Genomic DNA, 20,189 nt, shown 5'->3' with positions numbered 1-20,189 from the left:
ACTTCCTATGGTACCAAGACTGCCAGAACAGAGGCGCTCGCTATGCATGTAGCAAATCAGAATAGGAAATGAGGGGCTCGTTGAAATAAGACAGAAATAAGAATTGGCAGTCAAGAAAACCTCGGAAAGCGAAGGGGAAGATGTAGTAGGCCACTGAAACTGATAAAGAGTTTGGAAAATAAGAAAGTGGAGAAAAAAAGCCCGCCAGGTGGGATCTGAACCCACGGCCTCCAGAATATCGGTCTGCTACGATGACCACTACGCTACCGGCGGGGCTTCTTTAACCTCGACTTTCTGGGGTATTTGTGTTCAGGTATTTTTGTTTCCTGCGCTTGGGGGTGGTAGCCAGCGCCACTCGGACTACTCGGGGTAAAGGGGACCTTCTTTTTTACCCCCGGGCCGTGACTCGAGCGTGTACGACATGTCGTGAGTGGTCGACCAGCGCTGAACCATCTTAAGCTCCCTATGGCACCAAGACTGCCAGAACAGAGGCCATCACTATGTATATAGCGAAACAGAATAGGAAATGAGGGGCTCGTTGAAAAAAGACATAAATAAGAATTGGCAGTCAAGAAAACCTCAGAAAGCAAAGGGGAGGATGTAGTAGGCCATTGAAAAAGATAAAGAATTAGGAAAATAAGAAAGTGGAGAAAAAATGCCCACCAGGTAGGGTCCGACCCCACGACCTCCAGAATACCGTTATGGTGCAAAGACCACTACTCTACCGGCGGGGCTACTTTAGCCTCCACTTTCTGAGGTATTTAAGTTCAGGTGTTGTTGTTTCCTGCGCTTGGGGGTGGTAGCCACACTCAGCGCTGGTGTATATATGTATGTATGTATATATATATATTAATATATATATATATATATATATATATATATATATATATATATATATATACATATATATATATATATATATATATATATATATATATATATATATATATATATATATATATATATATATATATATATATATATATATATATATATATTGTGGGATATATGTGGGGTTCCTCGGGGACCTCAGCCAGTCCTGGCGTAAGGCCCCCACGCTAGCTCCCGGCGTGTCAACCACGCGGGCTCCCATGGCTACGGCAGCCCAGCGAGGTTCGCCGATACGAGAACACAGTAGACAGTAATGCCGAAGCACAGCCGTTTATTTGGGGAATCCCAAAGCATGCGAGCACAGGGCTCAACGGCGTTCACGAATCACGCCGTCCGGGTCGTGACCGCGAACGGGAGGCAGGCACTCACGGCGCGCGACAAACAAAGCTCCCACCTGAGACACAAGTATCCATCACCGCCGCGTTCCGCCGATCTCGTCCCGACCGGGTCTCCGACGAGACTCTCCCTTCTCCCGTGCGCGCACGCTCGCGCCGCCCGCGCGCCTATCCCCGTACGCATCGGTGGCGCCATATCTCGGGGGACGCCGACGAACCAGCGGAGCGCCGGACCGGTTCCAGCGCACAAGCGTCTCTCCCGAAGCGCGCGCTGGCTCGGGATCGCAGGTCGCGGTTCTCCACGATTCCCACACTCCTCCCCCCTAAAACTGTACGCCACTTGAGCTCGAGTGATGCCACGGTGCACCACACTCGTCACGTATCAAGTCAGCAAAACAGCCACCGAACGGCACTCCACACCAAAGTTCGCCACACGATGCAGCCGTCGCGATGCTCGCCTCACAAACCCGCAAACACATTGCAATGGTTCCAAGTCTCTCGCGGTTGGGCAGCACAGCAGGTTGGCAGGCCCAGGGGTAGCTGCAGCCGCAGCCGACGAACGCCGGGGTCGCGCCATGATGCGACCCCCACTCCCAGCTCGAGGCGGCAAGAGGAACGGCCGCGCCCACTGCGGCTTCCCGAAGGCTCGCCCCGCTCGCGTAGGCGCCAGATACCGCCGCCTCCTGGGTTCCGTGGCCGCTTCGGCCGCAGGTCCTCCCGAACGGTTGGCTGCAGGCCGGAGCAGCAACTGGAGTAGCAGCTCCACGAACCGCGCTCGGCCCCGCCGGTGGTTCAGCAGGCCATCCTCGCTGTCCGTGGCAGTGGTGACTGGCGTGGCTCCCGGTGGTATCCGTATGCTGCAGGTCTCGCTCTCACCGTCCAGTTTAAACGATTCCCGAACTTGAAGTGGGGAGCAGCGGGACTCCGCAATCTCCTGTGACTGGCCGGAAACCTTATCGACGATCTCGCCAAATAGGGTAACAAAGATGCCCGAGGGGACTCCCCCTTGCACGTTCGCTTGCTCGCGGAATCACGAGTCCGGCAACTGTGCTCCAGCCGCCACACCCGCCTGGAGGCAGCTCGCCTGACTATTACGGGTTGTCGGCATCGAAACGCCCGTCCGAGCTATTTCGGCCTGGTGCGTTGGTCGGCAAAGCAGCGTCAGCATCAAGCAGGCGGTGCTCCTGCAACTCACTCGCAGCAATACAAGCTGCCGTAGAGCCAGCGCCAACCGCAATACCAGCGGCTTACGGGCGCAACTCACCGGTATAGGTCGCCTGAGAGTCCGTCTCTTACTAAGACTGGCGATCTCTCGCGACCAACGAGCCCGCTGCCGAGCCGCGCGAAGCTCTTACTGCCTAAACGCAATCTCGAGCGGAGACTTCACGGCATCGAGACGCACGCACTCCGGAAGCGCGGAGACAACGGTCCCATTGCTCCCGCTTCCCCCCGCAGCGAGAGGAGACTGATTCTTCAGCGATCCCCCTCGCTCTTTGTCAGGCGTCAAATCGGCAAACACTCCGCCTCGGACTCGAAGCGCAGTAGCGGCGGCGGGCTCATCGTGCGGCTTGCGAACTCCCAAACACCGCACCCTCGCTCGGTAGTGTCCGCCGCGCCTGCGGGAAACTTCAACCAGCGCCGCCGGCACGACTGCGCGGGGACGGCGCTACGAGGAAGGCGACCCGCCGCCATGTTGGAACAAGGCCTACGCACCTCCCGTCTCGCAAGCGGGCCGCGACTGCGGTGCTCGGAGGTATCCTACTGACTCACCGCCTGGTGCGGGTAGGAAAGTTTACACATTTGCCGTCACGGCTGTATCGGGTATCATAACTGTCTGCCTGCAACCGACTGGCGCGAGGCGTTTCGTCCGAAGTCTTCCGGACAAAGGGTAGCGGGCTACGACTGCAGCAACGCATTTCTCGGGGAGCTAGCAACCTCGAATTCGTCGGAATACGAGCCCCACGTTCGGGCGCCATGTGGGATATATGTGGGGTTCCTCGGGAACCTCAGCCAGTCCTGGCGTAAGGCCCCCACGCTAGCTCCCGGCGTGTCAACCACGCGGGCTCCCATGGCTACGGCAGCCCAGCGAGGTTCGCCGATACGAGAACACAGTAGACAGTAATGCCGAAGCACAGCCGTTTATTTGGGCAATCCCAAAGCATGCGAGCACAGGGCTCGACGGCGTTCACGAATCACGCCGTCCGGGTCGTGACCGCGAACGGGAGGCAGGCACTCACGGCGCGCGACAAACAAAGCTCCCACCTGAGACACAAGTATCCATCACCGCCGCGTTCCGCCGATCTCGTCCCGACCGGGTCTCCGACGAGACTCTCCCTTCTCCCGTGCGCGCACGCTCGCGCCGCCCGCGCGCCTATCTCCGTACACATCGGTGGCGCCATCTCTCGGGGGACGCCGACGAACCAGCGGAGCTCCGGACCGGTTCCAGCGCGCAAGCGTCTCTCCCGAAGCGCGCGCTGGCTCGGGATCGCAGGTCGCGGTTCTCCACGATTCCCACAATATAAATATATATATATATATATATATATATTTTATATATATATATATTTTATGTATATATATATATATATATATATATATATATATATATATATATATATATATATATATTTAATAAATGTTTCTTGGACACCGGCAAATATCAAGAAAAAGAAAGACACACGTCGAAAGAGGAATGGTATAACGTTTCGGCCGAGGGACCGGCCTTCGTCAGAATAACTGTGGCGGTCGTTTGCACGAATCATAAAAGGCGTCTGTTGCAAGATCACGTGAGGGCAGAAACGATCAAAATCAAGTGACATAATCAAAAAAAAATAAATCTGTGCGGCACTCCGTTTGATAAAATACAACATAATAAAGGGTCTGACCCGTGCAGTATAAAAACCAGCAATGACAAGCACAAATACGCGGAAAGAAATGAGGGCATGATGAACAGTCAGTAGTACAGAACGCAGTCACTGATGCAAGCAACTTAGCTTTCCTGCACTTTCATTTAGGCCACGTGCAATAATATTGAATTTAAATATCAGAAACGACTCGCGAACTTCCCTATCATGATGGGTTCGAAAACCAGACTCGAGTATCGTGGCTTTTATATGGTCAAATGAGTGGCCCGTGATGTTGGCATGCTTTGACATTGGAAGGTGAGGGAGTGTTGATAAGTGGGCCTTGTGGTTGTTGAACCTTTTCCTGAAGGGTGTTTGGGTTTCGCCAACGTACTGCATATTGCAAATATCGCACTGAAGGAGATAAACCGCGTTGCTCGTGTCGCAAGAATAATTCCCAGTTATCTTCATGCTGAAATTTGACGCAGTGCTGCTAGCTCTTATTGTGGTAGTCATTTGGCTGCAGACCTTGCAGCGCGGTTTGTTGCATGGGCGGCATCCAGTAGGCGCTTTAGATTTGCTTTTAGATGAGGTAAGTAGGTCACGTAAATTTTGAGATCTACGGTAGGTTACACGTGGTGGTTCTCGGAATATCGGTTTCAATCGCTCGCTTTGTAGTAGTATGTTATGGTGCTTTTTTAGAATGGCGTTTACATTCTGTGCATGCGCGGAAAAGGTAAGGACTAGGTTAGTATGGGAGTAAACGGGTTGCCTCGTTTTGCTCAATAAAAGTGCTTTGCGGTCATGGCTGTCAGCACGCCTAATGGCGTCGTCAATTATCTGAGGTGGGTATTTCTGTTTAAATAATTTCTGAGGTGGGTATTTCTGTTAAACTAAAGCGCTTCGAAGCTGGGAACAATTGGCACTAAAATCTGATCGTTCGGAGCAAATTCTTTTAAATCAAAGAGCCTGACTGTATGGTATGCTAGTTTTGCAGTGCTTCACATGGTAACTATTGAAATGAAGGTATTATTGCTTATCAGTTGGCTTTTTGTAGACCTTCGTAGTTAGTTGACCATCATGGATGGTCAATGTTACGTCGAGGAAGTTGATAGTATGTTCCGAGTAGGTATGCGAAAAAGAAATAGACGGATGGGCGGTATTAAAATCATGAATAAACGCTAAAAGCTGGGCTTCCCCGTGCTGCCAAATCATAAAAATATATCATCAATGTACCGCTTGTAGTAGGTCGGTCGTAGGGAACGGCTTGCCAGAGATTCATTTTCAAGTACGCCCATAAAAATGTTTGCGTACGTGGGGCCGATGGGTGTACCCATCGAGGTGCCATTAATTTGGAAGTAATGAACTCCATTAAATTCAAAGTTGTTTAACTCTAGAACTAATCTTAAAAGGGTTCTCAAAGTGGAGCTGTCAATTGATTTATCGCACACCGACTCATTATAGGATTGGAGTACTGCGCTTATTCCACCTGCATGCGGGATGTTCGTGTATAAAGATGCCACATCTAATGTAACCAGAAGCGAACCAGGGGGTACAGGAAAGTCGACAATATCGGACAGGAAGTGGTTGGTATCCTTAATATAAGATGTCGACTTATGATTGTCGACAGGTATTACTATCCAGTTGGGACAACTTATGAAGAGCGCTGAAAACAACTTTCACGTTAACACGATGTCCCATTTTCTTAAGGCGATGGGACATGAAGCGCATATAAGGAAGCACAACCCCTCTTTCTCGTGTTTCCCCTGTACCTTGTCCTTGTATACCGCGGGCAGTGCCCCTGCATTTGTTTCCTTCGCATTGTCTCGGCTACAGATACAAGCAATGGGCGAGGGTACCCTGCTGCATCTAGGTGCTCTGACTGGCTAACTAGGCGTGGATGCAAGACCTCTGCAAAGCATAAGAAAAATGTGTCTGTGCAATTGCTGTCTTAACAAGCTTGCTGTGAGCTGATGTGAATGGCAGGATGGGATTCTGTGCAATAGACTCGTAACACCATCACGTTTGGGCCACAATGGCTTCACTGAAGCAAATTCGATGAACAAGTCTGGACACTGTGTTCTGGGTAGAAGGCTGCAGTACCATTTTTAGCTTTGATATTCTCACCTTGCAATTAATTTGTGAACGCGCGCGTGTGTGATTGTTTTCGTGTCCTCTTTCTTTTTTGTATTGTTGTTTTCTAATATTCGTTGCTGACCGCCTCGGCATTCCCTGAACTGGCACCATGCGCCGGGCAGATGAATACCACTTGCTGCCGCGTCATACGCGTGCACCTGCGTGTTTTTTTTTTTCATGACTTGTTTGACCTTGTCTTTTTTCCCCTATCAATGTAAACCCATTTCGAGTCGAAACTACCTATCCTACTCCTTTTGGGCGCGACCCCCCCCTCCCACCAACAGAAGCCACGTGTCTCACGTTTCAATTACCTTACCAGGATTCTTAGAACGGGTGTGTATGGGCAGATGTTCATCCTTTGTGTGCATTTGCATATCTTCGTTTCCTTGTTCCGCGTGACTAATCTTTTTGCCCATGTCAAACACGTGCATGGGCATATCTTGTTTTGACCCCTCTTTCACCCCCGTTGCCACAAGGGAGGGGAAAATTACCTGGTTATTTTTTATTTATTTATTTTTTTCGCTCTTTGTATACCAATGTACACTCTTTCCTGTCAAAACTGCCTTTCCTACTGCTTTTGGGCGCGACCCCCGCCAACCACCAACAGATGCCACGTGTCTCTTGTTTCAGTGACCTTACTTGGATTCCTAGAACGGGTGTGAATGGGCAGATGTTCGCCCTTTGTGTGCATATCTTCTTTGGAACGTCTTCCGCGTGACTAATCTTTTTACCCCTCTTTCACCCCCGTTGCCACAGGCGAGGAAAATTACCTTGTTATTTATTATTAGTTTTATTTTTATTTATGAATTATTTTTTTCTCTGTGTTTGGTTCTTCTCTCTCTCTTTTTTTTTCAAGTTCGTACCGCGTGACTGTGTGTTCTTATTATCCTTGTTGTAATTAATTTTCCCGCTCTCCCTTCATTCTTTTGCTACCCAACAACCATGAATCCATTTGTACAAACTCTCCCTCCTCTTGCCTTGCCCTCGCGCTTGCTACATTTTCTGTATATATAGCTCTGAAACAAACTTATTTTGTACTCTGAAGAAAGGGAGTCCTCTCCCTGAAACGTCAGTAAACTTATTTTTATTTTCTAAGTCTTTCTCGTTTGTCTCTGTCTCTACTAACCTTATTTTTTTCGCGCTCTGTGTGAGTTTTTATCTTTTCAGTTTATATATATATATATATATATATATATATATATATATATATATATATATATATATATATATATATATGTTGTCACGGCGCAACAATTTATGAGGGCCAGTAGGAGAGAGAAAAGAGGGTGTATTTTGGGAAACTTGTGCCTGATGCCTGGTAGCGGTCACACCAAGAACACGCGCTCACGAAGGGGCACGTTCTCGTCTTCTTCGCGGCTTAGGCGGTGATGATCATGCTCGTGATTTCCATGATGAGGATGAGGATGATGGAGACACGCCAGAACGGCGCACACCAGCTCCGGACAATTGGAGTCTGCGCTCTGTTGCTGGTTACACACGTAACACTATCCCCCTCCCGGAGTAGCATCGTCCCGATGCTGAAGATCACTGCCAACAAGGTCCGACGCCAGAATGGTCGTGAAGTCGGCCTAGCGAGAAACATACGGTTTCAAACGCACTACATGGAGCGTCTCTGGTCGAGATCGACGACGACCGGCAACACCAGAATACTCGGGTACCACCTCGTAAGTTACTTCGCTAAGTTGACGAAGCACCTTGTACGCCCCGAAATAATTTCGCAGAAGCTTCGTCGATAACCCCCGACGTCGAACGGGTATCCAAACCCAAACAAGGTCACCCGGTGCAAATGCCCCGTGACGGCGGCGAAGGCCGTAGCGGGAGGCGTCCAGGTGCTGGTGCTCGGTGATGCGGAGGCGGGCAAGCTGCCGGGCTTCCTCACCGCGCTGTATGAATTGCTGGGAGGAGATGTCATATTCGTCGGTGATGTCGTGAAGCAGCATGGCGTCGAGCATTGTTGTAGCTTCTCTGCCATAGAGGAGGGTGAACGGTGTCATTCGAGTGGTTTCCTTCTGGGCCGTATTGTACGCAAAGGTGATGTAGGGCAGGACTGCATCCCAGGTTCGGTGTTCAACATCAGCGTACATGCTGAGCATGTCGGCGATGGTTTTGTTGAGCCGTTCCGTCAAACCGTTCGTACGAGGGTGGTACGCACTGGCTTTTCGTTGAGACGTGCCGCTGAGCGTGAGTACTTCGTGCAGAAGTTTCGCGGTAAATGCGGTTCCACGGTCCTTAATAACAACTTTGGGAGCCCCATGTCGGAGAACTATCCGTGTGAGGAAAAACTGTGCCACTTCAAGCGCGGTGGCCTTTGGAAGAGCTTTTGTTTCTGCGTACTTGGTCAAGTAGTCAGTGGCGACTGCTATCCACCTGTTTCCCGCTGTAGAGGTGGGAAAGGGGCCCAGTAGGTCCATTCCCACTTGCTGGAACGGCACTTCGGGAATTTGAATGGGTTGGAGAAATCCGGCTGGTCTGCCGGGCTGCGCCTTGCGTCTCTGGCAGTCGCGACAAGTTCGGACGTACTGCCTCACGCTCGCCGAGAGCTTGGGCCAGTAATACGCCTTCTTGATTCTTGCAAGCGTGCGTGCGTAACCAAGGTGGCCAGCGGAGGGCTCATCATGACAAGCCTGCAAGATGTCGTTTCGTAAGGGTGACGGAAGGACGAGGAGGTGACACCGGCCATTCGGGGCGAAGTTTCGTTTGTATAACACGCCGCTGCGAAGGCAGAATGTTGGCAGACCTCTAATAAAAGACTTAGGCGGCCTGTTGGCGTTGCCTTGCAAGTAGTCGATCACTGGTAGCCGTTCTTGGTCTTCCTGCTGCTGTTCTGAAATGGTGGCCGCACTGAGGACTCCAATCAATGGTCCATCGTCGACGTCATCGTCATCAGCGGGCGCGTTACCGACCGGCGCTCTCGAGAGGCAGTCGGCATCTGAATGTCGCTTACCAGATTTGTAGACGACGGTCATATCAAACTCTTGGAGTCTGAGGCTCTAGCGTGCTAAGCGGCCAGACGGGTTTCTCAGGTTTGTAAGCCAGCAAAGCGAGTGATGGTCGCTTACAACTTTGAACGCACGGCCATACAGATACGGTCGAAATTTTAGGACGGCCCACACAACCGCTAAGCACTCCTTTTCGGTGGCCGAGTAATTTCTTTCGGCCCGTGACAGCGTTCGGCTTGCGTAGGCAATGGCTCGTTCGGCACCATCTTGCCATTGGACGAGGACAGCGCCTAGCCCCACATTGCTGGCATCAGTGTGCACCATAGTGGCGGCCTCGTCGTCGAAGTGGCCTAAAACAGGTGGGGCCGCAGGCAACGCCGTAGCTGCTCGAAAGCTTCTTGCTGTTCAGCGGACCAGACAAAAGTGACGTCATTGCGAGTAAGGCGCGTGAGAGGGGCTGCAATGTGGGCGAAATTGGCAATGAATCGCCGATAGTATGAGCAGAGGCCCAGGAAACGCCAGACGGACTTTTTGTCAGTAGGTGTTTCGAAACGAGAAACAGCTGAAAGTTTGTCAGGGTCGGCGCGAATTCCAGCGCTGCTAACGACGTGGCCGAGAAAAAGCAGCTCCTCATAGCCGAAATGACACTTTTCCGGCTTGAGTGTGAGCGAAGCGGTTCGTATGGCCTGGAGGACGGATGACAGTCGCTCTAGGTGTTCCTCGAATGTATTTGAGAATACGACGACGTCATCTAGGTACACAAGGCACGTTTGCCACTACAGGCCAGATAGAACAGTGTCCATCATACACTGAAAAGTTGCGGGGGCGGAGCACAAGCCAAAAGGAAGAACCTTAAACTCGTACAGTCCATCGGGAGTTACGGAGGCGGTCTTCTCACGATCACGCTCGTCGACTTCTATTGCCAATAGCCGCTCTTCAAATCCATGAACGAAAAGTAATGAGCGTGCCGCAGGCGGTCAAGGGAGTCATCTATCCGAGGCAACGGATATACGTCCTTTTTCGTCACCTGATTGAGTTTGCGATAGTCGACGCAGAATCGCAAGGTGCCATCTTTTTTTTCACCAGAATGACTGGCGACGCCCAGGGGCTTTTCGAAGGCTGAATGACGTCATCAGCGAGCATCTCTTGCACCTGCCGCCGTATCGCGTCGCGCTCCTGGGGTGACACGCGGTAGGGATGTTGGTAAACGGGGCGCTCAGATTCGTCCGTGATGATGCGGTGTTTTGTGAGCGGAGTTTGTCGGACGCGTGACGTTGACGAGAAGCAGTCGGGGAAGCTGTGCAACAGTTCCAAGAGCTTTTCTCGCTTTGTTTTCGGTAAGCGCGGGTTAACGTCAAGTGAAAGCTCGCTCGTCGCCTTGGGAGTCGGGTCGGTCTGAAGCACAAAGCAATCCGTCGTGTCGGGGACGTCCTCAAATACTGCCACGGTAGTTCCTTCGGCGATTTCCCGACGCTCGTTCGAGAAATTCGTAAGCAAAACCTCTGTAACACCGCGCGTAATGGTGACCAATCCCCGAGCGATAGCGATTCCATGCTGAAGTAGAAGCGGGCCGATAGCTTCCGCGATTCCATCGCCACTGGAGAGGTCGTCGCGCTTAACGCGAACAAGCACGCATGACCGTGGGGGCACGCTAGTGTTGCCGATGGTGCGCAGAGGTATGCGTTGCTCATGACCTTCCGGGGTAGTCTCCTTCCTCGAAAAACTGACGAACTGTTCGCGGATGTTTATCACAGCATCGTGCTCCTGAAGGAAGTCCATCCCCAGGATCACGTCCTTACAGCACTGAGGAAGGATTACGAAGGTCGCGACGTAATCACTGTCCCCTATTCTAACTCTGGCGGTGCATGTACCCACGGGTGTCATCAAGTGGCCGCCGGCCGTTCTAATTTAGGGTCCGTCCCATGGTGTTTTCACTTTTCTTAGTCGGTCCACGAGCTGCTGGCTCACTATTGAATAGTTTGTTCCAGTGTCCACAAGTGCCGTTACCGCGTGTCCGTCGATGGCGACTGAAGGATCGGCACTCGTGATAGCGTCGACGTCCTTGTTTGGCGCCGTAACATCGTCAGCCGTCGATGGTAATGGGAGGTCTTCAGTGCTTCCGCCGCTAGCAACCTTGCCTCCCAAGGTTGCTCCCTTTAGTTTCCCCGCCGCGGACTTGGAGAACGCCTCGTCGGGGAGCCTCTGTAATTGCGACGGGTGTGCGAAGCATAGCGGGCTGGCGACGGCGAACGTGACGGGCGACTCTCCTCGGAAGACTGACGCGTGGCGATGTACTGTTTGGCGTTTTAACAGTGTTTTATAGTGCCGAATGAGGTATGATTGCCTTTTTTTTTAATACAGGAATAAATAATTGATAATTCAAGTCGAGAAAAAATGCGCCGTTTTTTTCCGGAAGCGGGAATCGAACCCACAACATCCGCATAACGCGTGCGGTGCTCTAACATTGAGCTAGTTCCGCGGCGACTCCTACCATTGAGCCAAACAGCACTGGCAATAAGGACTGCAACTTTGATATGTGTCCTTACGGAGTCCCTCGTCCCGTACGTCTCTGTTCTACAAAATGCATTACGAGGGTTCTGGCTTCAGCAGTCTGAAATGCCTTTGGCTATCCCCGACTTCCGACCACGTCTTACGTGCGGCCGCTGGGAAAAGACGTGCTACGTCTTCCTGCGGTGGTCGAGGGGCGGCGCCAGTTGACCGGGCTCTGAGCAGTCGTAAATACAAAACCCCGCGGTATGGTCGAGAGAGGAGTCGCCGCGGAACTAGCTCAATGGTGGAGCACCGCACGCGTTATGCGGAGGTTGTGGGTTCGATTCCCGCTCCGAAAAAAACGGCGCATTTTTTCTCGACTTGAATTATCAATTATGTATTCGTCTATTAAAAAAAAGACAATCATACCTCCTTCGGCACTATAAAACACTGTTAAAACGCCAAACAGCACTGGCAATAAGGACTGCCACTTAGATATACATATATATATATATATATATATATATATATATATATATATATATATATATATATATATATATATATATATATATATATATATATATAGCAGAACAGAGATATACGGGACGAGGGACTCGGTAAAGATACATATCAAGGTTGCAGTCGTCATTGGCAGTGCTATTCGGCTTTTTTCGAAATATTTAATAGGGCCGAATGACGTGTGCTTGTCACGTTTTTTTTTTTTTTATTCATTGATAAATAAGCGAAAATATAAGTCGAGAAAAAATCCGCTGTTTTTCCGGGAGCGGGACTCGAGCCCACATCTCCGCATAACCGGTGCGGTGCGTTAGCCATTACGCTATCCCCACAGCGGCTTCTCTCTCGACTTTAAAGCGGGGGTTTATATTTACAAGAGCTCTGAGGCCGGTCAACTAGCGCCGCCCCTCGACTACCGCGGGAGACGTAGAACGTCTTCTTTCCCAGCGGCCGCCACGTAGAACGTGGTCGGAGGTCGGGGTTAGCAATTGGCATATCCGAACTGCTGGAGCCAGTGCCTCGTAATGCATGTAGCAGAACAGAGATATACGGGACGAGGGACTCGGTAAAGATACATATCAAGGTTGCAGTCGTCATTGCCAGTGCTATTCGGCTTTTTTCGAAATATTTAATAGGGCCGAATGACGTGTGCTTGTCACGTTTTTTTTTTTTATTCATTGATAAATAAGCGAAAATATAAGTCGAGAAAAAATCCGCTGTTTTTCCGGGAGCGGGACTCGAACCCACATCTCCGCATAACCGGTGCGGTGCGTTAGCCATTACGCTATCCCCACAGCGGCTTCTCTCTCGACTTTAAAGCGGGGGTTTATATTTACAAGAGCTCTGAGGCCGGTCAACTAGCGCCGCCCCTCGACTACCGCGGGAGACGTAGAACGTCTTCTTTCCCAGCGGCCGCCACGTAGAACGTGGTCGGAGGTCGGGGTTAGCAATTGGCATATCCGAACTGCTGGAGCCAGTGCCTCGTAATGCATGTAGCAGAACAGAGATATACGGGACGAGGGACTCGGTAAAGATACATATCAAGGTTGCAGTCGTCATTGCCAGTGCTATTCGGCTTTTTTCGAAATATTTAATAGGGCCGAATGACGTGTGCTTGTCACGTTTTTTTTTTTTTTTCGTTGATAAATAAGCGAAAATATAAGTCGAGAAAAAATCCGCTGTTTTTTCGGGAGCGGGACTCGAGCCCACATCTCCGCATAACCGGTGCGGTGCGTTAGCCATTACGCTATCCCCACAGCGGCTTCTCTCTCGACTTTAAAGCGGGGGTTTATATTTACAAGAGCTCTGAGGCCGGTCAACTAGCGCCGCCCTTCGACTACCGCGGGAGACGTAGAACGTCTTCTTTCCCAGCGGCCGCCACGTAGAACGTGGTCGGAGGTCGGGGTTAGCAATTGGCATATCCGAACTGCTGGAGCCAGTGCCTCGTAATGCATGTAGCAGAACAGAGATATACGGGACGAGGGACTCGGTAAAGATACATATCAAGGTTGCAGTCGTCATTGCCAGTGCTATTCGGCTTTTTTCGAAATATTTAATAGGGCCGAATGACGTGTGCTTGTCACGTTTTTTTTTTTTATTCATTGATAAATAAGCGAAAATATAAGTCGAGAAAAAATCCGCTGTTTTTCCGGGAGCGGGACTCGAGCCCACATCTCCGCATAACCGGTGCGGTGCGTTAGCCATTACGCTATCCCCACAGCGGCTTCTCTCTCGACTTTAAAGCGGGGGTTTATATTTACAAGAGCTCTGAGGCCGGTCAACTAGCGCCGCCCCTCGACTACCGCGGGAGACGTAGAACGTCTTCTTTCCCAGCGGCCGCCACGTAGAACGTGGTCGGAGGTCGGGGTTAGCAATTGGCATATCCGAACTGCTGGAGCCAGTGCCTCGTAATGCATGTAGCAGAACAGAGATATACGGGACGAGGGACTCGGTAAAGATACATATCAAGGTCGCAGTCGTCATTGCCAGTGCTATTCGGCTTTTTTCGAAATATTTAATAGGGCCGAATGACGTGTGCTTGTCACGTTTTTTTTTTTTATTCATTGATAAATAAGCGAAAATATAACTCGAGAAAAAATCCGCTGTTTTTCCGGGAGCGGGACTCGAACCCACATCTCCGCATAACCGGTGCGGTGCGTTAGCCATTACGTTATCCCCACAGCGGCTTCTCTCTCGACTTTAAAGCGGGGGTTTATATTTACAAGAGCTCTGAGGCCGGTCAACTAGCGCCGCCCCTCGACTACCGCGGGAGACGTAGAACGTCTTCTTTCCCAGCGGCCGCCACGTAGAACGTGGTCGGAGGTCGGGGTTAGCAATTGGCATATCCGAACTGCTGGAGCCAGTGCCTCGTAATGCATGTAGCAGAACAGAGATATACGGGACGAGGGACTCGGTAAAGATACATATCAAGGTTGCAGTCGTCATTGCCAGTGCTATTCGGCTTTTTTCGAAATATTTAATAGGGCCGAATGACGTGTGCTTGTCACGTTTTTTTTTTATTCATTGATAAATAAGCGAAAATATAAGTCGAGAAAAAATCCGCTGTTTTTCCGGGAGCGGGACTCGAGCCCACATCTCCGCATAACCGGTGCGGTGCGTTAGCCATTACGCTATCCCCACAGCGGCTTCTCTCTCGACTTTAAAGCGGGGGTTTATATTTACAAGAGCTCTGAGGCCGGTCAACTAGCGCCGCCCCTCGACTACCGCGGGACACGTAGAACGTCTTCTTTCCCAGCGGCCGCCACGTAGAACGTGGTCGGAGGTCGGGGTTAGCAATTGGCATATACGAACTGCTGGAGCCAGTGCCTCGTAATGCATGTAGCAGAACAGAGATATACGGGACGAGGGACTCGGTAAAGATACATATCAAGGTTGCAGTCGTCAGTGCCAGTGCTATTCGGCTTTTTTCGAAATATTTAATAGGGCCGAATGACGTGTGCTTGTCACGTTTTTTTTTTATTCATTGATAAATAAGCGAAAATATAAGTCGAGAAAAAATCCACTGTTTTTCCGGGAGCGGGACTCGAACCCACATCTCAGCATAACCGGTGCGGTGCGTTAGCCATTACGCTATCCCCACAGCGGCTTCTCTCTCGACTTTAAAGCGGGGGTTTATATTTACAAGAGCTCTGAGGCCGGTCAACTAGCGCCGCCTCTCGACTACCGCGGGAGACGTTTCTAGAACGTCTTCTTTCCCAGCGGCCGCCACGTAGAACGCGGTCGGAGGTCGGGGTTAGCAATTGGCATAACCGAACTGCTGGAGCCAGTGCCTCGTAATGCATGTAGCAGAACAGAGATATACGGGACGAGGGACTCGGTAAAGATACATATCAAGGTTGCAGTCGTCATTGCCAGTGCTATTCGGCTTTTTTCGAAATATTTAATAGGGCCGAATGACGTGTGCTTGTCACGTTTTTTTTTTTTTTTTTTTTTGTAGCACAGTGGCTTGAAATTTTGGATTTCGAGGAAGTTTGACTTTAGACATCCCATAAAGATATTCGTGTAGTTGGGCCCGATTTTGGTGCCCAATGACGTTACGCAAACTTGCACATAATTGCCACCATCCAACTCAAAATTATCACTTTCAAGGGTAAGGTGAAAGAAAGTTTCAAGGGTGAGAGAATAGATAGGTTTGTCTAACGCCGACCGCTCATACGCACATGATACAGTGCGTATCATGCGGAATGTTAGTGTATAGCGACACGACATCCAGGGTATCAAGTAAACAGTTAGGAATTTCTATCTTCAGAATATCCGAAAGAAAATCATTTGTATCCTTCATGAAGGATGGAAAGCAGGGGGAATGTCTCGTATTAGAGTCCACATAGCACGAGAGGTTCTCGGTGACAGTACCAATACCGGAAACAATGGGGCGACCTGGGTTGTTATTTTTGAATCTTAGGCAGAAGGTAGAACTTACCTGCTGCTGGGCTTAAGGGGATAAGAGAACGAGCGGTTGTTTCAGTTACTTGCTGATTTTAACAAGATCAGTAAGTTTATCATTGAGAATTAGCATATAATCATTAGTGGGATCAGTAGGTAGTACTCTGTAGAACGTGGATTGTGATAGTTGTCTATTAGCCTCGTTGACATAGTCAGCTTTGTCGAGGATCACGATGGCGCATCCTTTATCAGCCGGTTTGATTACTATTTCGGGACAACTTTCTTTCGTTCTTTTTATACCAATGTACAATCATTTCCTGTCGAAACTGACCTGTCCTACTACTTTTGGGCGCGATCCTTGCCTCTAACGAACAGAAGCCACGTGTCTCATGTTTAAATGTTTCAATGACCTTATCTTGATTCTTAGGACGGGTGTGAATGGGCAAATGGGCCCCCTTTGTGTTCATGGGCATATCTTCTTTGGCCCTTCTTCGTTCCGCGCAGCTAATTTTTTTGCCGATGTCAAACACTTGCATGGGCATATCTTGTTTTTACCCCTTTTTCATGCCTGTTGCCACAGGGGAGGGGGGAATTGCCTTATTATTTTTATTGTTTTCGGTTCTTCTCCTTCTTTTTCTCATGTTCGTACCACGTGACTGTGTGTTCTTATTATCCTTTTTATAATTTTTTTTCCCGCTCTCTCTTCATTCTTTTGCTACCCACCAACCATGATCCAATTGTACAAACTTTCCCTCCTCTTTATGTGACCTCTCCTTGGCTACATTTTTTGTATATATATATAACTCTGAAACCAACTTATTCTGTACTCTGAAGAAAAGAAGTCCGCTTCCTAAAACGTCACAAAACTTATTTCTATTTTCTATGCCTTTCTCGTGTGTCTCTGTCTCTACTAACCTTATTTTCTCGCGCTCTGTGTGAGTTTTTATTTTTCCAGAATATGTTCAACCTTGAGCGCTGCGAGGACAACGAAGAAAGACCCCATCCGGAAGTTTCCGCAGACTGCCCCGTCTAGTGTTTAAATCGGCGACTCTCAGACTAAGTACGTTTTTGAACATTTTGAACCGCTCTGTGTTGGAACCCCTGGTTCTATTTCGCAACCCAGCGCATGCATTTCTGCCGCACGCTTACACATTGACTCTATACCTGCTTGCTCTAACACAGTTTTTTTGCGTGTCAGTACTAATGACCTTAGCTCTTCTGCTGCTGAACGTGCTTTTTGTGACTATCGCTCGCTGACTGACCTTATTCTTCATTCTCGGCCTAACAGCTCCACCATCTACGCCAGCTTGATTCTTCCGCGCTCTGCTAACCGCCGCCGTGACAACCGCATCTCCCGCTTTGCAATCGCCTGCAATAAAAAGCACGACGCTTTCACTTTCTTCTGCGTGAATTCTGCAGCCACTCTCGCTGTGTGCACTTCATTGACCACGGCTTCCAGCACCTTCCCCCGCCGAGTCCTTGCTGCTTATGGCCTGCACCCCAGCTTCGAGGTGTGGCTGTGCTTGCTAGCCACATCCAGGAGCTTTACTTCACGCAAAAGCGCTGCAGCCCTCCTGGGTGGCGAAAGTCGCATGCACCACCACCAAGCTCCCGTAGCGTCCTCGTACGACCGTGACTTTCCCCCACTGCATCTTCTCCTGTCCAGCCCAACGCCCTCCACGACGTCCCCGGACACACGGGCCAACCGGCCAGCCCCGCATGCCGCCGTGACCACCGCGGCCACGGACTTTCAGCTGAGCGCCAGGGACCTACACCCAGAGTTCCCGGACGCCAGCCGCAGCCTGCAACCCTTACGTGCTCCTGCGACCACGGCCTCGGAGCACCGACGCATTGCCTGCAGCCCAACCCCGAGAATGCACCGCACCCAGAGCCTGCCACGCCCGCCCTCGGGATCTACAACTGCCACCGGAGCCTCAACCACAACCGAGCCAGTGGACAACGCCAGCAGCGGATCCACGCTGCCTTCGGACGCCCCAAAGCCTGCCTATGCCACCTACAATCTCCGCAAAAAAGTGTCTTCTGCGCCGACAACATGACTAGGCTCGAAAAAACCCAGTAATGCAGCCTCCTACCCAGTGTCACTAGAGTTCTTAAAATTAAGAAAGATAACTGAAAAACGCATACGTTCGAATTGCACGTTTGCGCACTTTCACAGTATTTGTCTGCCGATGTAGCTCCAATTGGTTTGATGGTTAGGCTGAGACCAGCAACGGCCGAACTCTCCCCATTCAACATGAAGGAGTTGCAACAGGTACTAGACAACGCATCCTTGCAATTAACGCAGATAATTCTAGATCACTATGAGACTGTCCCATTCCCTGCGCCAGGAAGAAAAAATTATTAGAAAGGAGCTAAGCGAAAGAGAATCAGGCCGTCGTCGCCGCTACGAATCCAAAAAGGCATCCGCCTTATCCGAAAGAAAAGTCCATAAATTTTCGCGAAATAATATTCCTAGCGATGACTACACCCGTAAGAATAAAGTTAGCACATCTACTAATGTCTGTTCATTATCTGGGAATGCACAACAAAATCGCCCCTTTAACGCGATTATTTCGCCAAATACTGACCATTCACCAACTCACAATAGCGCCGGTCTGCCAACTAAATCCAATTTCGCCATATACTGACCATACCCCTTCTGTTAGCTCTCCCAAGGATATCAACGCTAACAAAAATCTCACTGGAAATGTGATGAACCTCTCTAGTATTACCCTGTCACCAGATCAGATGAGCGCCCTGTCAAAACGTCTGAATTTTTGCCCGGCAACAGGCGGTTTCGACGAGTTTCAACTTTTTAAAGACTTAGAAAACTTCGCGAGGAATATGAGACTGCGAGAGTACTTCCATGACCATCCCTCAACCGACGAAACCCGAACTGCATTATCTAGCCATAAGCACTGGACCCCTCCCACGCAGCGCGATACATGCCTCGACATGTATATGAAAGCCGTTCATCGCGATGTACGAGCAGCATACCAAAAGCAAATCTCTTTCCGCCGTAACATCACAAGCAAGGAAAAGAAAGCCGTGGAACAACTCGCAGGTTGCTCCGGAATAGTAATCAAACCTGCCGATAAAGGAGGCACCATCGTGATCCTCGACAAAGCTGACTGTGTCAACGAGGCTATTAGACAACTATCAGAATCCATGTTCTACAGAGTACTCCCTAGTGATCCCATTATTCATTTTAAGCTAATTCTCAAAGATAAACCCACTGAGATTGTTCAAAATCATAAAATAACTGAAACATCCACTCGTTCTCTTATCCCCTTAAGCCCAGTAGCAGGTAGATTCTACCTTCTTCCTAACATTCATAAAAATATCAACCCAGGTCGCACCACTGCTCCTGGCATTGGTACTGTAACCGAGAACCTCTCGCGCTATGTGGACTGTCTAATTCGCGACATTCCCGCCAGCTTTCCATCATTCAATAAGGATACAAATGATTTTCTCTTGGATATTCGGAAGAAAGAAATTCCTAACTGTTTTCTTGTTACCCTGGATGTCGTGTCGCTATACACTAACATTCCGCATGCTGATGGAATCACCGCTGTATCATGTGCGTATGAGCGCTCGGTGGGTGACAAACCTATCGATTCCCTCACCCTTAAAACTTTCCTTCGCCCTATACTTGAACTTAATAATTCTGAGTTTGATGGTGTCAGTTACGTGCAAGTCAGCGGAACGTCAATGGGAACCAAAATCGGGCCCAACTACGCGAACATCTTTATGGGATGTCTAGAGTCAAACTTCCTCGCAACCCAAAATTTGAAGCCACTGTACTACAAAAAGTATATAGATGATATATTCATGATGTGGCGGCACGGTGAAATGGAACTTCTTGCGTTTATTGAGGCTTTTAACCTTGCGCATCCTACTATCTCCCTCTCTCATTAATGCTCTAACCACTGCATAAATTTCCTAGATGTTACTGTCACAGTTTCTCAGGGCAGGTTTCAGACATAACCTCTATAGGAAACCCACGGACACGCGCCAGTATTTGCACTTCCACAGCAGCCATGTCAGGCACTGCAAAACTGCAATACCTTATAGCCAATCTCACCGTTTTATGCGAATCAGCACAAGCCAGG

General features: G+C 49.8%; 1 non-coding gene across 1 annotated transcript; it reads right to left on the bottom strand.

The window, feature by feature from the left end:
- Window positions 1-200: 200 nt before the first annotated feature.
- Window positions 201-273, bottom strand: Trnai-gau (transfer RNA isoleucine (anticodon GAU)). The gene has a single exon. It is a non-coding gene; the product is annotated as a tRNA-Ile (tRNA).
- Between the last annotated feature and the right edge of the window lie 19,916 nt (window positions 274-20,189).

This window comes from Haemaphysalis longicornis, unplaced genomic scaffold, assembly GCF_048455015.1.
Source record: "Haemaphysalis longicornis isolate Haplotype H1 unplaced genomic scaffold, Haemaphysalis longicornis Haplotype H1 scaffold_4, whole genome shotgun sequence".
NCBI lineage: Eukaryota > Metazoa > Arthropoda > Arachnida > Ixodida > Ixodidae > Haemaphysalis > Haemaphysalis longicornis.
The sequence above is the reverse complement of the archived record's forward strand: the minus strand, read 5'-3'. Positions and strand labels throughout refer to the sequence as shown.